This window comes from Podarcis bocagei (assembly GCF_964188305.1).
Source record: "Podarcis bocagei genome assembly, chromosome: W".
NCBI classification, from domain to species: Eukaryota; Metazoa; Chordata; class Lepidosauria; order Squamata; family Lacertidae; genus Podarcis; species Podarcis bocagei.
The window spans coordinates 77,374,403-77,395,036 of NC_138131.1; positions in this window are offsets into that span (position 1 = coordinate 77,374,403).

Below are 20,634 nucleotides of genomic sequence, written 5' to 3' on the forward strand. Positions count from 1 at the left end.
AAAACACAGAAGGGACAAGGAGCACAAGAGGGGTGTGCGGAGAAGCAGCTGGCTAAGAATGCAGGGGAGGGGGTTTAATGGGGTGGGGGGAGGAAAGGAAAGCAAAAGCCCCCCCCAAGCCAGCCCCCCCTCCCTCTCTCCCACCTGCATGTTTTTCGGCTGCCTGCGAGTCCCTAGAGCACGGAGAGGAGGAGGTGGTGGGCTGGAGCCTGCATGCAGTGTGACTCGGAAAGAATTAGAAGGAAGGACTCGATCCTTTCCTTAACCCTCTGCTTGCCAGGAGGGCAGGGGATTCCCTTCTCTTTGTTGAGTTTGAGCAAACGCAGCAACAGAAGCAGGTGGGCAGTAGGACCCTGAGGCAGAATGCAGGAAAGCAGCAGCTTCCGCCTTCCCTCCGCCCGCCCGCCCGCCCGATCTTATTTTTGCCTGATTTTTGCCTATTTTTGCCCCTGCGCTCCGGCGAGTCAGCTCCAGGGACCACACATTCGCTCAATAACACGCACAGACATTTCCCCTTACTTTTTAGGAGAAAAAATCTGCATGTTATAGAGCGAAATTTACGGTAGCTGGGGAAAGACACAGCTGTTGATAATGAGGCTTCAGCGTTCTTAGAGGAGAAAGGGGCGAGGCAGAAAGGCTTTTGATTTTCTTTCACCCATAGAAGCCCAGCTAAAACATTTATATATATTAGAAAATTTCAGTACTTCCTAATCCATGAAATTCAGAAGCTTTATAACGAAACATTGCAGTACACCTTTAGCTTAAACACATTCCTGCTTTTCTCTCTGGTACTGAATGTGGGAAACACCCTATGTGCTTTACAGGCATTTCACACAACCTTGCCATTACTTGATAAGTGTAATTGCGTGTCAAGGTCCCCAAGCCACCCCTCAAATAACTCACAACACACACATAATTTTTGTTTAAGGTTTTTGGCATAATTTTGGCCACAACTTTATTAACATACATGATTGTTAGTGGTTGCTTAGGCATTGGTTAAGACTATCTTTTTTTTTTAATATAAAATATTTTATTAAGTTTTAAAACACACAATAAAGAGCAAACACACAAAATCCCCTCACCAAACAGAATAACAAACAAAACACCAAATGCAAGAACACCAACAAACACTATAGATAGAAAAAAGAAAAAAGAAAAAGAAAAACATAACTATTCAAAAACTTTTTTATATAACTAACTGGACTTCCTCACATCTCCCTTACCCTGCGTTCTTTATAATAGAAAATACCAGCAAATTGTTACCTTATTTCATATCTTATTTTGTACTTTTCAAACGTTATATTTTTTAATTTTAAAGTAGTTTTTGTCAGTTATTTGTACCTTAAATTAAACATTGTATTACTTTAAACTTCGACCTTATCTTACTTATAACTTAATTTCTATATCTCACAATCAAATTACTGGAGCCATATTTTTCTAGACCATGCAATTTCTTAACATTCATATAACTTATATTGTTTTTGTAAGTAGTCTTTAAATTTTTTCCAGTCCTCTTCCGTTGTTTCTTCTCCCAACTCTCAGATACTGCCAGTCATTTCAGCCAGTTCCATATAGTCAGTTGCGTCTGCCACTCTTCCAGTGTGGGCAAATCTTGTGCCTTCCAATGTTTTGCAATAAGTATTCTTGCTGCTGTAGTCGTGTACATAAAAAAGGTTCTGTCCTTTTTTAGCACTTTCTGGCCGACTATGTCCAAAAGGAAGGCCTCTGGTTTCTTGGTAAAGGTATATTTAAATACCTTTTTTAGCTCATTGTAGATCATTTCCCAGAAGGCCTTCACTTTTGGACAAGTCCACCAGAGGTGAAAAAATGTCCCTTCAGCCTCCTTACATTTCCAGCATTTATTATCAGACAGGTGATATATCTTTGCAAGCTTGACTGGGGTCATGTACCACCTATATATCATTTTCATAATGTTTTCCTTCAAGGCATTACATGCCGTGAATTTCATTCCGGTGGTCCATAACCTTTCCCAGTCCTCAAACATAATGTTATGCCCAATATCCTGTGCCCATTTTATCACGGCTGATTTGACTGTCTCATCCTGAGTGTTCCATTTAAGCAGCAAGTTATACATTCTTGAAAGTACCTTAGTCTTTGGTTCTAACAATTCTGTCTCTAACTTCGATTTTTCCACCTGGAATCCTATCTTTTTATCCAATTTAAATACCTCTTGAATTTGAGCGTAGTGTAACCAATCTCGCACCTTATTCTTTAATTTTTCCAAACTCTGCAACCTCCAATTATCTCCGATTTTTTCTATTATTTCCCAATATTTCGGCCAACCGGCCTCCATATTGAGTCTTTTTCGGGCCTTCGCCTCCATTGGTGATAACCATTCTCGGGGTCTTGTTTTCTAATAAGTCTTTATATTTTGTCCAGACAATAAATATTGCTTTTCTGACAATATGGTTTTTGAATCCTTTGTGAACCTTTACCTTGTCGTACCACAAATATGCATGCCATCCAAAAGCATTATTAAACCCTTCCAGATCTAGGACATCAGTGTTCTCTAACAGTAACCAATCCTTCATCCAGCAGAAGGCTGCGGCTTCATAATATAACCTTAAGTCCGGCAGGGCAAATCCCCCTCTTTCCTTTGCATCAGTTAAAATCTTGAATTTTATTCTGGGCTTTTTGCCCTGCCAGACAAACTTAGAAATATCTTTCTGCCACTTTCCAAAACACTCCACTCTGTCCACAATCTGTAGGGTTTGAAACAAAAACAACATCTTTGGCAATACATTCATCTTTATAGCTGCAATTCGACCCAACAAGGAAAGTTTCAATCTTGACCAAGTTTCTAGATCCTTTTTAATTTCTAGCCAACATTTTTCATAATTGTCTTTAACTAAGTTCAGGTTTTTAGCAGTCAAATTTACCCCTAGGTATTTCACCTTCTTTACAATTTTTAGGTCTGTCTCTTTCTGAAACCTTTCTGATTCCTCAGTTGTCAATTTCCCCCCCAAAACCTTGGTTTTTTGCTTGTTCAGTTTAAACCCCGCCACACGACCAAACTCATGAATTAATTCTAAAACTCTTTTCGTGCTAGATTCTGGCTCCTGTAATGTTAAAACCAAGTCATCTGCAAAAGCTTTCAGTTTGTATTGTTTCACTCCGACCTGTATTCCTTGCACCAACCGGTCCTCCCTAATCATGTTCAAAAACACCTCCAGGACTGAGATAAATAACAAAGGGGATATGGGGCAACCTTGTTGTGTTCCTTTTTCAATTTTAAACTCTTCTGTCACCACATTGTTAACTATCAGTTTAGCTTTTTGCTCTGAGTAAATTGCCTCTGTTCCATTTTCAAACCCCCGTCCCACTCCCATCCCTTCAAGGTTTTTCTTCATGAATTTCCAAGAAATGTTGTCAAAGGCCTTCTCTGCATCAATAAAAATTAGCACTGCTTTTGTATTTATGTTGGTTTGCAAAAGTTCCAAAATGTCAATAATGTTCCTAGTGTTATCAAACAAATGTCTACCTGGGAGAAAGCCTGCCTGGTCTTTATGAATTACTTCATTTAACACTTTTTTGAGTCTATTTGCCAAGATATCTGCAAAAATTTTGTAATCCACATTTAGGAGTGAGATGGGACGGTAGTTCTTAAGTTGAGTCTTTTCAGTTTCCAATTTAGGTTTCAATGTGATGAAAGCTTCTTTCCACGATTCCGGCGCCTTCTTCCCCTCCATGATCTGATTACAAACCTCCAATAGTGGTTGTATCAAAAAATCTTTCAATGTTTTATAATACTTGGAGGTAAGACCATCTGGCCCTGGAGATTTGCCTAGTTGCATATTCTGAATGGCACCCTCAATTTCATGTTATGTTATCTTATAGTTCAGGATTGTTCTCTTTTCCTGAGATAATTTCGGTAACCCATTAATTTTTATGAATTGGTCTATCTCCGTCTCATTTTGCGGCCCTTGCGTATAAAGTTGTTTGAAGTATCTCTGGAAGCACTTTCTAATTTCCTCTGGTTTCTGGATATTTCTCCCTTCAATCTCTAGGTTTGTAACCGTATTCAATTTTTGTCTCTTCTTCAACTGCCATGCTAGCAGTTTCCCACACTTATTCGCTGATTCAAATGATTTTTGTTTCATTTGTTTAATTTTCCACTCAACTTCTTGATTTATCAATTTAGCATATTGTGCTTGGTGGAATTTGATTTCTCTCAGAACCTCCTGTGATTTTGGTTTTGATCTCAATTTTTTCTCACCATCTCTTATCTTCTCTAAGATCTTATCCTTTTTTTCATTCCAAAGTCTTTTCTTTATCGTATTCTGTTGTATCAAAAACCCTCTCATAACAGCTTTACTTGCGTCCCAGATTACTCTTTTTTCCACCGTGGTATTCAAATTTATTTCAAAGTAGTCTTTCAAAGTTTTTTGGGCCTTCTTCACAATCTCCTGATCTCTTAATAGGGTGTCATTCATTTTCCATCTGAAGGAACCGATTGGAGTAAGTCTCATTTCCACTTTCATAGCGTTATGGTCGGAGCAGGTTTTGGGACAGATTTCCACTTTTCTGGTCTTAGGTGCCAGCCCTCTAGTTATCCATATTTGGTCGATTCTTGTCCAAGACAGATGGGCTTCAGAAAAGAATGTTCCTTCTTTACCTAGGGGGTTCTTTGTCCTCCAAATGTCAATCAAGTCCATATTGTCAATTAGTTCAAAAAAGGTTTTAGGTAGTCTGCCGTCTTTTGTTAAGTTTTGATTTTGTGACTTGTCCATATTTGTGGAGACCACCCCATTCATAACTCCCATCATAATGATGTTGGTATAGTCCAAATAGTCCAGCATTGTCTCATGCAGTTTCTTATAGAATTCTGATTTCCCCTCATTCGGTGCATAGATTCCTAAAATTAAAAACTTTTCTCCTTGAGTCTGTATCTCAATAGCCAAAATTCTTCCTTGCTCATCTTTAAATAAAAATTTTGGTGACAGGCTCTCCTTTGCATAAATCACCACTCCTCTTTTCTTAACTCTCTCCGATGAGATAAATTCTTGGCCTAATCTTTTATTGATTAACACTTTCCTATGGAGCCTAGTCACATGCGTTTCCTGCAAGCAAATAATGTCCAATTGTTCTTTTTGCAATATGTGAAATATTCTTCTTCTTTTTTCCGGGGAATTCCCGCCATTAATGTTCCAACTAAGAAGCTGCAGAGTCATCCTGGATCAATCTGTTATTCCTTTGGTGGTGGCGTCTCTTCCTTTGAATCCTCTGGTCCCCAGGGTGCAGGTGTAGGTGCAGGTACCGGCGGAGGTGGTGGCCAGGATGCTATTGCTCCTTTCTGAAGGTCCTCTTTGTGGTCGTTCAAAAACTTTTGTTGGTCTTCTGCTGTCTTAATTTTAACTTTCTTTCCTTTGAAGTTGAAGGATAATCCTTGAGGAAATTCCCACCTAAAGGGAATTGAGTTGCCTTTCAGTAGTTTTGTTAATTCCGTATATGTAGCTCTAAGGTCCAAGAGTTGTTTCAGAATATCTTTGTAAGTTTCTGCTCTGTTGCCTTGAATGTCAAGTGATTTTCCAAAATGAAGGCCTAGTATTTTATCTCTCTCTTGCTTGGATCTCAAAATGATCAAACAGTCTCTGGATCTGTCCTTCCTCACCACTCTTCCCAATCTAAAAGCACTTACAATTTTAAAATCCTTATCTTCTTCTATCCCCCAGAACTTTGAGAATTCCGATGTCAAATAGCCGATCAAATCTCCCTGTTCAAGTTCTGGGATTGCTCTCAATCTAAGGTTGTTTTCCCTATTTCTCAGTTCAACCATAGACAGGTAGGCCTGCTGTTCACCAATCTGTTTGTGCAAGGGCTTTACCTCCACCTTTATTGCCTCAACCTTCTGATTGGCTTCCACGGCTTTTTGGTTAGCTTCCTCAGCCAATTTGCGATTTTCTGCAGTTGCTTCCTGGAGATTCCCAATTGCTTGTGTATGTTGAGCAACTTGGTCAGTCAGTTTGCTTATAGTGGCTGTGGCTTGGTCAATTTTGGACGAATGCTCATCCGCCTTCTTATTTAAAATTTCCAATTGTCCCAAAATTTGATCTAAGACTGCTGCAGATCCTCCTGAAGCCATATCCTCTAATGGTGTTTGCTCAGCTACCCCTTCTTGTGTCCCTAAAACAGCTCGGACAGATGATCTGCGTGGCGGAGAAGTCAAGGTTGTTTGTACCAGTTGTTTAGCTTTCGTTTTCGCCAATCTTGCTTTCCCTGTGCCACTCATTCCAATCCTGTCTACGTGCGGCATTGGTTAAGACTATCTGCCCCCCCCCCGCCCCCCGCCTGGGGACAGAACTTACTTCCGGATTCCACCGAAAGCCAGTAAGGGAAAACAATATTGGGGAGAAATGGAGCTGAGCGACAGGCCCTCACTTCTCCCCGCATGCTCCCTAGGGCTTGCCGGTCCTAGCCCCATTCCAGGGATTCGGACGAAAACATGGCAAGCCCCTGGGTTCCTCTAACGGAATTCCCTAAGCATCAGGTCACCACTAGATCTTGACAATTTCCTGCAATGATCGATGCTTAGAAGGCCTATGATTCAGTTCCAGGAGATATTGGTGACAGGCGCTGTAAGGCAAATACTGCTTCAGCCTACCAAGAAATTCCTCTTGAAAGAAATGTGTCTCTCACCTGAGGGATAATTACCTCCTGTACCTGGAAATGCTTCATTTCAAATTACTGTGGACTTGACTGTTCACATAATTTCACTCTCTGTGCTTATGTGCACATTCCACATGTACTAATCCAGGGATTCAAAGGTGAAAAGTAGGCGAATAGGTAAGCAGTGGCGGCGGTGGGGGGAGAATGGTGGGGCCAGAATGCACAAACTTTTCAAGGCTAACTTGACTGAAGCTGCATAGGCAGACCAAGCAGCTACTCACAGGCAGGAGAAGGGATGGCGGGCACAATTCAAGAGGCAGCTGCTATTCTGTAATCAGCTTTTTGCCAAATTGCAGTCAAATTCCTCGGATGTGGAACCTACATCCCATGCCTCCTGTGGCTGCTCAAGACGGCCACTTGCAGTCCCATAACAACCCAGCGGTGGCCAGTGGCGGCCCCTTCGGTATCGGAGGGACTGATCCCCCTGCCTAGAAATATTGAGGGGGCTGAAGCCCCATATACCCGTTACCCCTGCTTTCTTGTATCTTTTGGTTTAGAAAGGGGTCCTTACTGTCACAGTTGCTTCTCTCATAGGAGATAGATGGTGAAGACTCCACCTGTTCTGATTCTCTCATGTCCCACTCGGCTACCTATGGTGTGTGCCTCCTGCAGCTGTAGGTGACTGTCATTTGCAGCCCCATAACTACAACCTGGTGATGGGGGATAGTGGGGGGGGGGTGGGCTGAGCCCCCATGGTCAGGATTTAATCCAGCTGGGAATGGATTTAATAATCTTGTGTTTTCCGAGAATGCATGTATCTGCCCCACCAGTTTGCCTGAGATGGGTGGGAGGAGTTATTAACATTCCAAATTCTCCTTCATCTTTCACTCACTGGCCCATCTGTGTGGTCAAATTACTCAATGTGACCTAGATGTGTTCATCCACACCTGTCGTACGTCCCGCTCAGGTACCTACGCCCGGCGCCAAATGAATTGTTTGGTCCCATAGGCTGCATTAAGATGGGGTGAAAAACTAAGGATTTTGCTCTAGTTTGAGTTGCCAATCATTCTGGTTCCTTCGTCTTGGTTAAAAGTTGTTTATTTGTTTGGAAACCTGTTATGATACCCTGCAGAATGCAAATGGATTAAATCAAATTTTCCCCTCCCCTCTCCTCTCCTCCATCTTCGCCTCCCCTGCCAGGCGTGGCCATTCATATTTCTCGCATGTCCCTCGTGGCTAACAGGGCCCTTGGCCTCCCACGGCTGCTGGGGACAGTCATTTGTGGCCACAGCAACAGCCTGGTGGTGGGGGATGGCGGTCCCCTCAATACTGGGGGGACTGAGCACCCTTCCTAGAAATATTGAGGGGGCTAAAGCCCTGGGTATCTACGAGGTCTGCCCTGCCTTGTACCTGCAGTCAGTCATTCCGGCCAACTGAGGCAACAAGTCCTCAGTAGAGAATCAGCTCTGCTGGGATCATTAGAATTCTGCAAATAGCAGGGGCATCAGTGCCTTGGTACTTCATCCTCTGTTGGGTTCCTCATCGTCTTTTACAAAGGAAATGGGGCTGCTGCAGTTGGACAGTCGCTTAAGACATGCCTGCAAGGAGGTGTGGGCCAGCTCTGACACAGAGCACTCTGCACCCAAAATGGCAGGAAATGCAATCAAACTTCCGAATCTGAACTACACACAGGCTAACACCAGGCAGGCCCCAGAAGAAGGATCTTTCTTGTATCTTTTACTTTAAAACATATTAAAAGGACATTAAAACATGGGCATTAAAACTCTGGGCGGCTTCCAACAAAATCTTAAAATACAATAGTTCGTCAAACATTAAAAGCTTCCCTAAATTTAATGTTTTCCCTTGCTGGTTTGTTGCATTGAATTTGATTCAGAGCAATGGGCCTGTTGTGACATATTATCAGATAACATTGGACAACATTGCTTTTCACATATTTCTGTTCCCTCATTAAAATGGAAGCAAAGAACTAAAGGACTCCTGGATGGTTAAATCTAATAAAATTTGACTATGTTTCTAATAAAATGCGACTTCGATTTCTTGTCCACGAAGAACACTGGGCTCCCCCCTGCCGCCTTGGATTCCCTGATGAATCCTCTCTTTAGATTTTTCTCGATAAAGTCCTTCAGGTCCTTGATCTCTCTCTCCGACATGGAATAGAGCTTGCCCACCGGCAGCGTGGCCCCCGGGATCCGGTTGATCTGGAAATCATACGGTTGATGCGGTGGCAACGTGTCAGCCTCCCTCTCGCTGAACACCTCCTGTAGGTCCCGATAATATGGAGGAATTTCGGTCGTCCCTGCTTTGCATGCTGCTGCCATCCCGGCCTCCAACTGTCGAGGTAGCTCTAGGCCCAGGCAGTTCTCCATGCAGTGCGCCGACCCAAAAATGACTGGCAGAATCCGGGAGTTGGGAGAAGAAACAACGGAAGAGGACTGGAAAAAATTTAAAGACTACTTACAAAAAAAATATAAGTTATATGGATGTTAAGAAATTGCATGGTCTAGAAAAATATGGCTCCAGTAATTTGATTGTGAGATATAGAAACTAAGTTATAAGTAAGATAAGGTCGAAGTTTAAAGTAATACAATGTTTAATTTAAGGTACAAATAACTGACAAAAACTACTTTAAAATTAAAAATATAACGTTTGAAAATTGGCAGGAAAACTGGCTTTCAGGTGGAAAAATCAAAATTAGAGACTGAACTGTTAGAACCCAATACTAAGAACTTGTCAAGAATGTATAATTTGCTGCTGAAATGGAATACACAAGATGAAACAGTAAAATCGGTTATGATTAAGTGGGCACAGGATATTGGCCATGTCAGGGGTTCAGAGACAGAGGCACAGGTGAGGGAGGAGACGGAGAGCGACGTGGAAGAATCCCAGGACAGTGAGGAAGAGGATGACAATGACTTGAGATCTTCCATGAGTCTCTCAAGTGAATCGGAGGATTCTCAGGAGGGGGCGCCCCTAGTCAGGACAAGGGGGGTCACAGGGGGGACCTGCCAGGAGCAGGGAAGCAGCAGGGAAATCCCGAGTGGGAGTGGGAGATCGGGGCCGGCTTCCCAGCAGGAACGGAGGGAAGAGAGGGGAGTTCCCAGTGTGACACACGGAGCGGAGCAGGAAAGAGACAGGGGAAGGAGATCGGGGCAGGACGTCCTGCCGGAAGAGGCGGAGAGTAGTACAGGGAGTAGTGTAAGTGTCAAGAGGAAGGTCAGGGGTAGCGAACGCGCGCCAAGTTCAAATGTGGAGGCGCGCGGAAATGGAGAAAGCCCGGAGGAGGAGCCTAGCCCCAAAGCACGAAGGAGGGGGGAACAGGCATCTGAGGAATCCGCTTCAGGAGAGAGCAGGAGGGAAGGAACCCAGGGGGGCAGAAAGACCCTGCGGAAAAGGAAAGACAGGAAGAGGTGGTCTAGCACAAGCCTCTTAAGTTGGTGTAGAGGCGGGACCGACTCAGAGGGGACTTCAAATGTCTGACGTTAGAGACGCGGGGCTGCGCGTCTCGGTTGTGGAACCAATAATGAACTGCAATAAACATCCTTGTATATAAGAAGAGCTTGGCGTTGGTCTTTTGTGAGCTGAGACCTGAGGCAGCCTCTGACAGGCCATAATATTATGTTTGCTGACTGGGAATGGTTGTGGAACACCGGTATTAAATTCACGGCATGTAATGCCTTAAAGGAAAATATTATGAAAATGATTTACAGGTGGTACATGACCCCAGTCAAGCTAGCAAAAATCTACCATTTGCCTGATAATAAGTGTTGGAAATGTAAAGAAACTGAAGGTACTTTCTATCACCTTTGGTGGACATGCCCGAAGATTAAGGCTTTCTGGGAAATGATATATAATGAAATGAAAAAGGTACTTAAATGTACTTTCCTTAAGAAACCAGAGGCCTTTCTCCTGGGCATTGTCGGCCAATTGGTGTCAAAGAAAGACAGAACTTTCTTTATGTATGCTACAACAGCAGCAAGAATACTCATCGCAAAGTATTGGAAGACACAAGATCTACCCACCTTGGAAGTATGGCAGATGAAAGTGATGGACTATATGACATTAGCCGAGATGACTGGCAGAATCCGCGACCAGGGAATGGAGACGGCGGAGGAAGAATGGAAGAAATTTAAAATCTACCTTAAGGAATATTATAAACTTGATGAATGTTAGAATGTCGAGGTTTTGATTAAGAAAGGGTTACAGCGATTTAAGACTAGACTGAAGGAAAGATTAAGAGGACAGAGGTTTGACAGAAATATTTAGAGTTGCTAAAAACTTTCGGCCATTGGGATTCAGAAAGGGGAGGTATGGGGGAGTCTGAGAAACAAGGTTTATGAAAAAAAAAAGGATATGATACTATACGTGTTTGTATGTTTTTTATATGTTTGTATTGTTTTAAAAAAATTTGTAAAACCAATAAAAACAATTATATAAAAAATAAAAAAAATAATTTAAGGTACAAACAACTGACAAAAACTACTTTAAAATTAAAAATATAACGTTTGAAAAGTACAAAATAAGATATGAAATAAGGTAACAATTTGCTGGTATTTTCTATTATAAAGAACGCAGGGTAAGGGAGATGTGAGGAAGTCCAGTTAGTTATATAAAAAAGTTTTTGAATAGTTATGTTTTTCTTTTTCTTTTTTCTTTTTTCTATCTATAGTGTTTGTTGGTGTTCTTGCATTTGGTGTTTTGTTTGTTATTCTGTTTGGTGAGGGGATTTTGTGTGTTTACTCTTTATTGTGTGTTTTAAAACTTAATAAAATAGTTTATATTTAAAAAAAAAAGATAGTCTTAACCAATGCCTAAGCAACCACTAACAATCATGTATGTTAATAAAGTTGTGGCCCAAATTACGCCAAAAACCTTAAACAAAAATTATGTGTGTGTTGTGAGTTATTTGAGGGGTGGCTTGGGGACCTTGACACGCAATTACACTTATCAAGTAATGGCAAGGTTGTGCGAAATGCCTGTAAAGCACATAGGGTGTTTCCCACATTCAGTACCAGAGAGAAAAGCAGGAATGTGTTTAAGCTAAAGGTGTACTGCGATTTTTCGTTATAAAGCTTCTGAATTTCATGGATTAGGAAGTACTGAAATTTTCTAATATATATAAATGTATTAGCTGGGCTTCTATGGGTGAAAGAAAATCAAAAGCCTTTCTGCCTCGCCCCTTTCTCCTCTAAGAACGCTGAAGCCTCATTATCAACAGCTGTGTCTTTCCCCAGCTACCGTAAATTTCGCTGTATAACACGCAGATTTTTTCTCCTAAAAAGTAAGGGGAAATGTCTGTGCGTGTTATTGAGCGAATGTGTGGTCCCTGGAGCTGACTCGCCGGAGCGCAGGGGCAAAAATAGGCAAAAATCAGGCAAAAATAAGATCGGGCGGGCGGGCGGAGGGAAGGCGGAAGCTGCTGCTTTCCTGCATTCTGCCTCAGGGTCCTACTGCCCACCTGCTTCTGTTGCTGCGTTTGCTCAAACTCAACAAAGAGAAGGGAATCCCCTGCCCTCCTGGCAAGCAGAGGGTTAAGGAAAGGATCGAGTCCTTCCTTCTAATTCTTTCCGAGTCACACTGCGTGCAGGCTCCAGCCCACCACCTCCTCCTCTCCGTGCTCTAGGGACTCGCAGGCAGCCGAAAAACATGCAGGTGGGAGAGAGAGAGGGGGGGCTGGCTTGGGGGGGCCTTTTGCTTTCCTTTCCTCCCCCCACCCCGTTAAACCCCCTCCCCTGCATTCTTAGCCAGCTGCTTCTCCGCACACCCCTCTTGTGCTCCTTGTCCCTTCTGTGTTTTTCCTTCTCACCCCATTTAAAACGTGGTGACAAAGCACGGATCCACATGGATCCTCAGGATTTTTGCACTGGGTCACCCCAAGTTCACCATCAGATCACATTACATGTCCATGGCTACAGTCTGTACCAAAAGAATCGCGCACCCACTGTTGCCTGGGGCTGCAATGGTGCAAAAACATGGTTACAAAGCATGGATCCACATGGATCCTCAGGATTTTTGCAATGGGCTACTCCAAACTCACTGTCAGATCACATGTCTGTGGCGACAGCATGAACCACAAAAATCATACATCCACTGTTTCATTTAGAATATTTTTTTTCTTGTTTTCCTCCTCTAAAAACTACGTGCGTGTTATGGTCTGGTGCGTGTTATAAGCGAAAAATACGGTATTCCTTTTCCAGCTTCTCTTCCAGCTGGAGTCCCAATAGCATCCAAAAGAGTCACAGATTCTCCATTACTATTAGCAAACAACTATGGGAACTGTAAGTGAGGGATTGTTTAAATGTTTTCACACTTAATATTAAAACAGCACAATCTTTTGGAAACATTGGCTTTGAAATTTTGGGTCCGGGCCTAAAGCTTAAGCTTGAATAACGCCTAAACGCAATAGGCTATGCAAAGCTGCCTTTGCTTTTTGCTACTATAAAAGTTGTATTAATATTTGGTTTTTATGTAGTAGGAAAACTGATAAACCAAATGTTAAGTAGGTACAAATATTATGTCTAAGTAAATAATTCCCCCCCCCCACACAAACAAAAAAGATAGTTCCCGTCCTCAAGTTTACAATCTCATTGCTAATCCTCTTTGGGTAGTCTGAAAGCTTTTTTTCTTTCTTTTTTAAGGTGGGGGAAACCCGAGATGAAAGTAGTAATGTGTTTAAGCTAAAGTTGAATTGTAATGTTTGTTTATAATGCTTCTGAATTTCATGGACTGGGAAAAGCCTCAATGACCTTGCTCCCAGCCCTCCCCTTGCTGCAAAAAATAAAATAAAAATATCTACAACCACAGGAGTTTTACCCCACATTGCCTTAGATGGCTAAGCTAACATGTTTAATTAGAGAAAAATCATTACTAGCATTTGTTAAGGATTGGAAGTTTCCTATGGACCTTTTGTGTGAAAGAGAAAATGAACTTGCAGTATCTGAATTTGAAGATTGAAAAAAAAATACTCTCTTTAACATTCTATTTTCTATAAACCAGTATCATACGTAGCTACTGAGACCCAGAAGTCCTTTTATTCTAGTCTCTCCCTTTAGTTGTTTTCTTTCTTTCCCTTTGTCTTCTACTTTTGTTTTCTCTTTTTCGTGTATTTTCTTCCTTCTGACTTTCTTTCTGCTCTTTCTTAGCTTAAGTAGCTGTTTCAACTCAGTATATTATAAAATATATATTTATAATGAATATTATTTCTGTCTGTCTTAGAATAAGTATCAATCAATAAATACAAACTTTTTTAAAAAAGGATTTTTACACCACAAACTCTTTCCCCAGTGTTCTGTCGCAAACTGTTCCCCCAAGGAAAACACCCTAGCAGTTTCTTGCTGCAGCCCCAGCCCCAGCCCCAGCCCCAAACCTCACCCTGCCAGCCCCACAAATCCCACTCCCAGCCAAGTTCTGTATGCCTCACCCCTTCCTTCTCCTCTGTAAGTACCCCGAAGCCTAATTTGCAACAACTGTGTCTTTCCTCAGTTGCTCCTAATCCTGCAGATATCCTCCACCTGCTGTCCAGGGACCCAATACAGCATCTATGCAAGAGGGAAATCCAGAGGCCTGACATCAGCACACCCTGTGGCATGACTGCACAGCCTATAGTGGCAAAGGACTGAGGACCCCCGAAATTTTAAAGAAGGGGTGGGCCCCTTCAAAATTCCCTGGGACAGTGAGACTTTAACACTCCCTATGGTGTGCTTGAGATATCTAGGGGATCAAGGTACTCCCAAAATTTTCAATAGGCGTGGGCCCCCTCAAAATTCCCTGGGATCACACAATGTCAGCACACCCCCATGGTGTGCTTGTGACATATACAGGATGGGGAGGCCAAGGACTCCAAATTTTCAAGGGGGTGCCCCCCTCAAAATGCCCTGGAGCGGTGTGATGTCAGCACATGCCATCTAAGGGGACATGGGCTGAGGGCCCCCAATATGTTGAAGGGCCCCCTCAAATTTCCTGTGGTCATGCAGTTTCAGCACACCACATGGTGTTCTTGTGCCATCTAGGGGGGCATGGGCTGAGGGGTCCCAAAATGTTGAAGCACCCCCCAAAATTCCCTGGGGTCATGCAATTTCAGCACACCCCATGTTGTGCTCATGCCGTCTAGGGGGACATGGGCTGAGGGCCCCCAAAATGTTGAAGGGTCCCCCTCAAAATTCCCTAGGGTCATGTCATGCAATTTCAGCACACCACATGGTGTTCTTGTGCCATCTAGGGGGGCATGGGCTGAGGGGTCCCAAAATGTTGAAGGGCTCCCCTCAAAATTCCCTGGGGTTATGCAATTTCAGCACACCCCATGTTTGGATGCTCCTAAATTTCGAGACTTAAGAGAATTATTGGGTCTCAAGCCTTTGACTTAAGGAGGAGTGTTGGGATTCGCAGGATACTGGGTAAGTCTGCAGGCTTCAAGTGGACGTGGACGCCATATCCAAGGAATTTCCGGGGGGGGGGGTTGGGAAATTGGGATAGTATACGCCCCCCCCCATTGCTCTACAGCTTGACCACGCAGTACGCCCTGTCAGGCTCAAGGCCCGCCGGGTCCCGTTTGCCTTGAAACCTCATATAGACGAGGAATTGGACCGGCTCGTGGAGCAAGGAGTGCTGGAGCCGGTGCCTAATGCCCCCTGGGAAACCCCAATCCTCACACCCGTCAAGCCTAATGGTTCGGTCCGCATCTGCGCAGACTACAAATGTACCATAAACAAGGCCCTCACGGCCCACGCATACCCAGTGCCAGTGGTCAGCCATGTCCTTGCCACCCTGGCTGGGTCAAATTTTTTTGGCAAGCTGGACTTGGCCCAAGCATATCAACAGCTGCCACAGCAGAGGCACAGACTGTGATGCACAGAGGAGCGTTCAGGGTAAAGCGGCTGCAATTCGGTGTCAGCGTGGCATCAGGAATATTCCAGAATCTAATGGACTCTCTCCTTAAAGGGATTCCTGGCGTCACCCCCTTCTTCGATGATGTGTTGATTGCTGGGCCCACACCAGAGGACTTTGAGGACCGCCTCCGCACCGTTCTGCAGCGTTTCCAGACGGCGGGTCTCAAGGTGAAGCGGGAAAAATGTCTACTAGGAGTACCTCAGGTGGACTTTCTGGGATTTATGGTGGACGCAGAAGGGGTCCACCCAACTGGGGACAAGGTATGGGCCATTTGTGATGCCCCAGCGCCCAAGAGCAAGACTGAACTTCAGGCCTTCTTGGGACTATTGAACTTTTACCATTCCTTCCTTCCCCACAAGGCGGCGGTAGCGGAGCCCCTACACAGACTCCTGGACAAGCGGGCCCCTTGGGTGTGGGGCCAGCGCCAGGAGGCCGCATTCCAGGCAGTCAAGGACTTGCTTGTCTCAAACGCGGTCTTGGCACACTTCGACGAGAGGCTGCCGGTGGTGCTAGCATGCGACGCCTCGCCCTATGGCATCGGCGCTGTCCTGGGACACCAACTCCCGGATGGAAGAGAGGTACCGGTGGCATACTTTTCCCAGACACTCAACGCAACCGAGCGGAACTACGCACAAATCGACAAGGAGGGTCTGGCAATCGTGAAGGGAGTAAAAAAATTCCATGATTTCTTGTACGGGCGGCCCTTTACCGTGGTGACTGACCACAAGCCGTTGCTTGGCTTGTTTGCCCCCGAAAATCAGACCCCCCCAAGTGCTGTCTCCTCGCGTCCTCAGGTGTGTTAGGATATTTCCGTTCCACCTTAAAAGGGAGCAGGCTTTGGGAGTAACAGAGTCTGTGCATGTCCTGTTCACAGGATGTTTATGTTTGCTGTATTCCTTTCGGTTTTGCCAGTTAGTCAGAGACGCTGACTGAGAATGGACGTGTTTTCTTTGTTCTGTTCATGTTCTAAATAAAGTCTGTAAATATGCTCTTCTGCTCTTCTGCGGTGCAAGCTTTTGGCTGTGCTTTTATCTGCTGATAAACAGTGTACACAAGCCTGGAATGTGGCAATCCGTTTCCAGAACGGCTTCGTGTCGCTAACTGCTGGATCTGCCTGAGCTACGGGAGATTGATGGACGTCCGACTGCCAGCTTGGGGGCTCATGATGGACACTATCTCCCTGGCAGTTTCCCAACAACAAGGTTATGGGCCCAGATTCACAGCAGCACCTACAGAAGAGTAAAAGCTGCAACAGACTGCGTTTGAGGTATGTTGGGGGAAAAGCGAAAGGAAGGGACGCTTTTCTGTTTTACCTCGGCAAGGAGTCTTTGATCTCCGGCAAGGCTTAATTGGCCTGGGAGCTGAGCCAAAGAGACTTCGTGATTAATGGCTGCCAAGATAACGAGTCTCTGAAGATAAATAAAGGCTCACGGCTCAAATAAAAGCTGGAATGGAGTTTTTCCAAGCTTCTGGAGATGCTCAGTGCCCTAAGTTGGATGGGCAGAATTATGAAACCTGGGCAAAATGGTGTGAGAGTTTGCTGCGTCAGTTTGGGGTATGGCATACCGTGAGTGAGCCCCCCCCCCCAGTTCCTCTGACAGAGAGATGGAAAACCGCTGATTCGAAAGCGATAGACGTAATAGTCCTATCCGTATCTCTTGAGGAAATTAAGACGCTGGCTGGCAACACCACTGCACGTGGGATGTGGAATGCTTTGATGAAAGCTCACAAGGCAAAAATCCCAGCCCAGAGTTTGACTGCATCGGAGGTCCTAGCTGTTTCCCAGAATGCGGGTGATTGCAGGGATGCTGAGGGCACCGGTTGCAAGCTGCAGGGGGAGCTGACCGTCACGTCATCCCAGGCAGCATACCAGCCTCCAGGGGGAGCCAAGGAGTCGGCAGCTGAGAGCTCTGTTTCTCGTGAGAACCAAGGTCAACGCCTTTGCAGAGGCCGGAAAGGCAAAGGTAAACACAGGCAGGCGCCTGCAGATGGCGAGGAGCAGAGGGAGGGTGAAGAGCCTGCGCCAGGGAAAAACAAAGCGATGTTTGCTGGCACAGCTTCACCAAAGGCTAAAGGCACGTCTGCTGACCAGAAGCAGGGGGGCAAGCTGCAAAAGCCCACGGCAGTGGAAAACAAGGTTATATTTGCTGGCACAGCTTCACCAAAGGCTAAAGGCACGTCTGGTGGCCAGGAGCAGGAGCAGGGGGGCAAGCTGCAAAAGCCCACATCGGTGCAAAACAAGGGTTTGCTTGCTGTAAGGACTGCTCCAACAGCCAAAGGCAGCTTTGTTGTTGATTCAGGCTGTACGCGCCACATTTCGAAGGATCGCCATCTCTTTATCTCCTTCAAGCCTCAGGAAGGTGAGATCCACCTGGCTGATGGAAGGACGTTGCAAATTGCAGGAGAAGGGACTGTGAAACTTGCAAGTCTGCACACAACCATCAGTAATGTACTTTTTGTTCCAGGAGCGACGAGCAACTTGCTTAGCGTCCCACAGCTTACTGGGCGTGGTTTTCAGATTTCTTTCAAGAGGAGCGTCTGTGTCATCAGTAAAGGCAAAGAGGACTATTTGCATGCAAAGTTTATGGATGGTTTGTTCCATATAACTTATGATGACACTGCTGTTGTGAATAATGCTGATTCTTGTTGTGTTGCACAAACTAACAAAGTTCTTCATGCAGGTTGCATTCACGATGCGCATCGAAGGTTTTGTCACCTCTCTTGAAAGGCACTGGCCAAGATGCCAGAGGTGGTTGAGGGTTTGAACATCAAACCCTGTAAATTTCACATGAAGTGTGTATCTTGTGCAGAGAACAAGGTGAAGGTTGCTCCAAAAAGGCAAGGAGTCTAGCAGGCAGGCTTCCAAACCCTACCAGCTAGTGCATGCGGACCTGGTTGGGCCACTTGCGCCCTCTATAGGAGGAGCAAGGTACTTCATGATTCTGATTGATTCTTTTCCCAGGTACATTCATGTGTTTTTGCTCGAACAGAAATCGCAAGCGTTTCTGAAGTTTAAGGCATTCTGTGCTTGGTTGGAGAATGTGCACGGTAAACGTATTTCTTGTTTGTTTACTGATCGGGGCGGGGAGTTCACTTCTCAGCAGTTTGAAGCTTTCCTGACTGAGAAGGGAATCCAGCATGACATGTCAACGCCCAGATCGCCATGGATGAATGGGCTTGCGGAGAGAGCAAATCAGACATTGCTGCAAGGAATAAAAACCCTGTTGCATGATGCCAATCTCCCTGATAAGTTTTGGGGGGAAGCTTTGGGGAATTTGGTTTACTCCTTTAATCGCAGATTGTCATCACCCATTGGTTGTACCCCCTATGAGAAGATGTTTGGCAAGAAACCCAACATCAAGCACATGAAAATCTTTGGTTCTGACATGTGGGTACGCACACAAGAAACCAACAAGCTTGGGAAGCGTGGGGCACATGGTTTGGTCATGGGGTACGAAAAAGGTGCATACAGGGTATGGATGACTAACTCTAAGTCCATTAAATTCACAAGGAGTGTTGAGTACAATCCTAAGTGGGGGGAAAATGTGGGAATTTTCCAGAGTTACCCAGAGGAGGATGAAGGTGATGTCAAGCAAGCAGCTAAAGATGAGAAAGCTGCTGCTGCTGCTGCTGATGAGGATGAGGATGATGATGATGATGAGGATGATGATGATGATGATGATGATGATCAGAGTTCGGATTCCAGTTCAGTGGGCGGCGCTGCTGCTGCTGCTGGTGTCAGTGACAGTGATGACACAGCAGACTACAAGAGCGCACAGGCCTCAGTCAGACCATCTGATGCGTCTGACAATGAACTGGAAGAACCACTGTTCACCATTGGTCATTTTTCTTCTAAGAAAGAGGAGATGAGTCCAGAAGACTTGCGTCTAGTACGTAGGTCTGAAAGGGCGACCAAGGGCAGACCTCCAAAGAGGTATGCTGATGAGTTTGCTAAGACAGCAACTGCTGTTCTTAGTAGCTCAGAGAAGGTGTGGGAACCTTCAAGCTTCAAAGAGGTTCAGGAGTTAACCTCTAAAGATGCTGAGCCTTGGCTTAATGCCATGAAGGCTGAAGTTGATTCCTTGAACAGGAACCGAACTTGGGAACTGGTACCGGTAGTCCCAGGAATGAGACTGGTTGGCAGCAAATGGGTCTTCAAGGCCAAGACAGACCAGAATGGCAAGGTAGTCAGACACAAAGCCAGATTGGTTGCCAGAGGTTTTTCACAGGTACCAGGACAGGATTACCATGAGACCTACTCTCCCACAGTCAAATATGAGAGCATTCGGCTGATGCTCAAGATCGCTGCGGAGGAGAAACTGCATGTTTCCCACCATGACATTAATACAGCTTTTTTGTACGGGGTTTTGGGGGAGGAGCTGTACATGCTTCCACCTGATGGGATGGAGATACAGAAGGGAATGGTCTGTAAACTGCGGAAATCCTTATATGGTCTCAAGCAGAGTGCCAGGTGTTGGAACACAAAACTCACTGAGACATTGCTTTCTCTAGGTTTTCACCAGGGCAAAGCTGATCCATGTGTGTTTGTCAAGGAGGAGGGACAAAACAAACTGTATTGTTTATGTTTTGTTGATGATCTTCTGATGTTTTGGAAGAATCAGGCTTTTTATCAAAGCACCCTAGCTCAGCTGAAGGAGCACTTTGACATGAAGGATCTTGGTGAGGTATCCAACTATCTTTCTCTGCAGGTGGAGAAAGACCAAGCAGGTAATTTTCTGGTACACCAAACACAGAAAATTGCTGATGTATTAACCAGGTTGAATTTGGTTGATGCAAACCCAGCAGACACACCGATGGTGACAGGTTACCAGGTAGACAGTACTGCTGAAGCGTTTTCTGACACAACGCTGTACAGATGCATTCGAGGCAAGATGAATTTCATTGCCAGATGTTCAAGACCTGACATAGCTGTAAGCTGTAATCTGCTTAGCAGACATGCCAACAATCCTACGGTTCAGGATTGGAAAGCTCTGAAGCGCATAGCCCGCTATTTGAAAGGGACTATGCACTACAGGCTGAGGTTCACCAGTCAAAAGACTGGAGGTCTTGAAATCTTTGCAAGTTTTGGAAGTGACACCACGG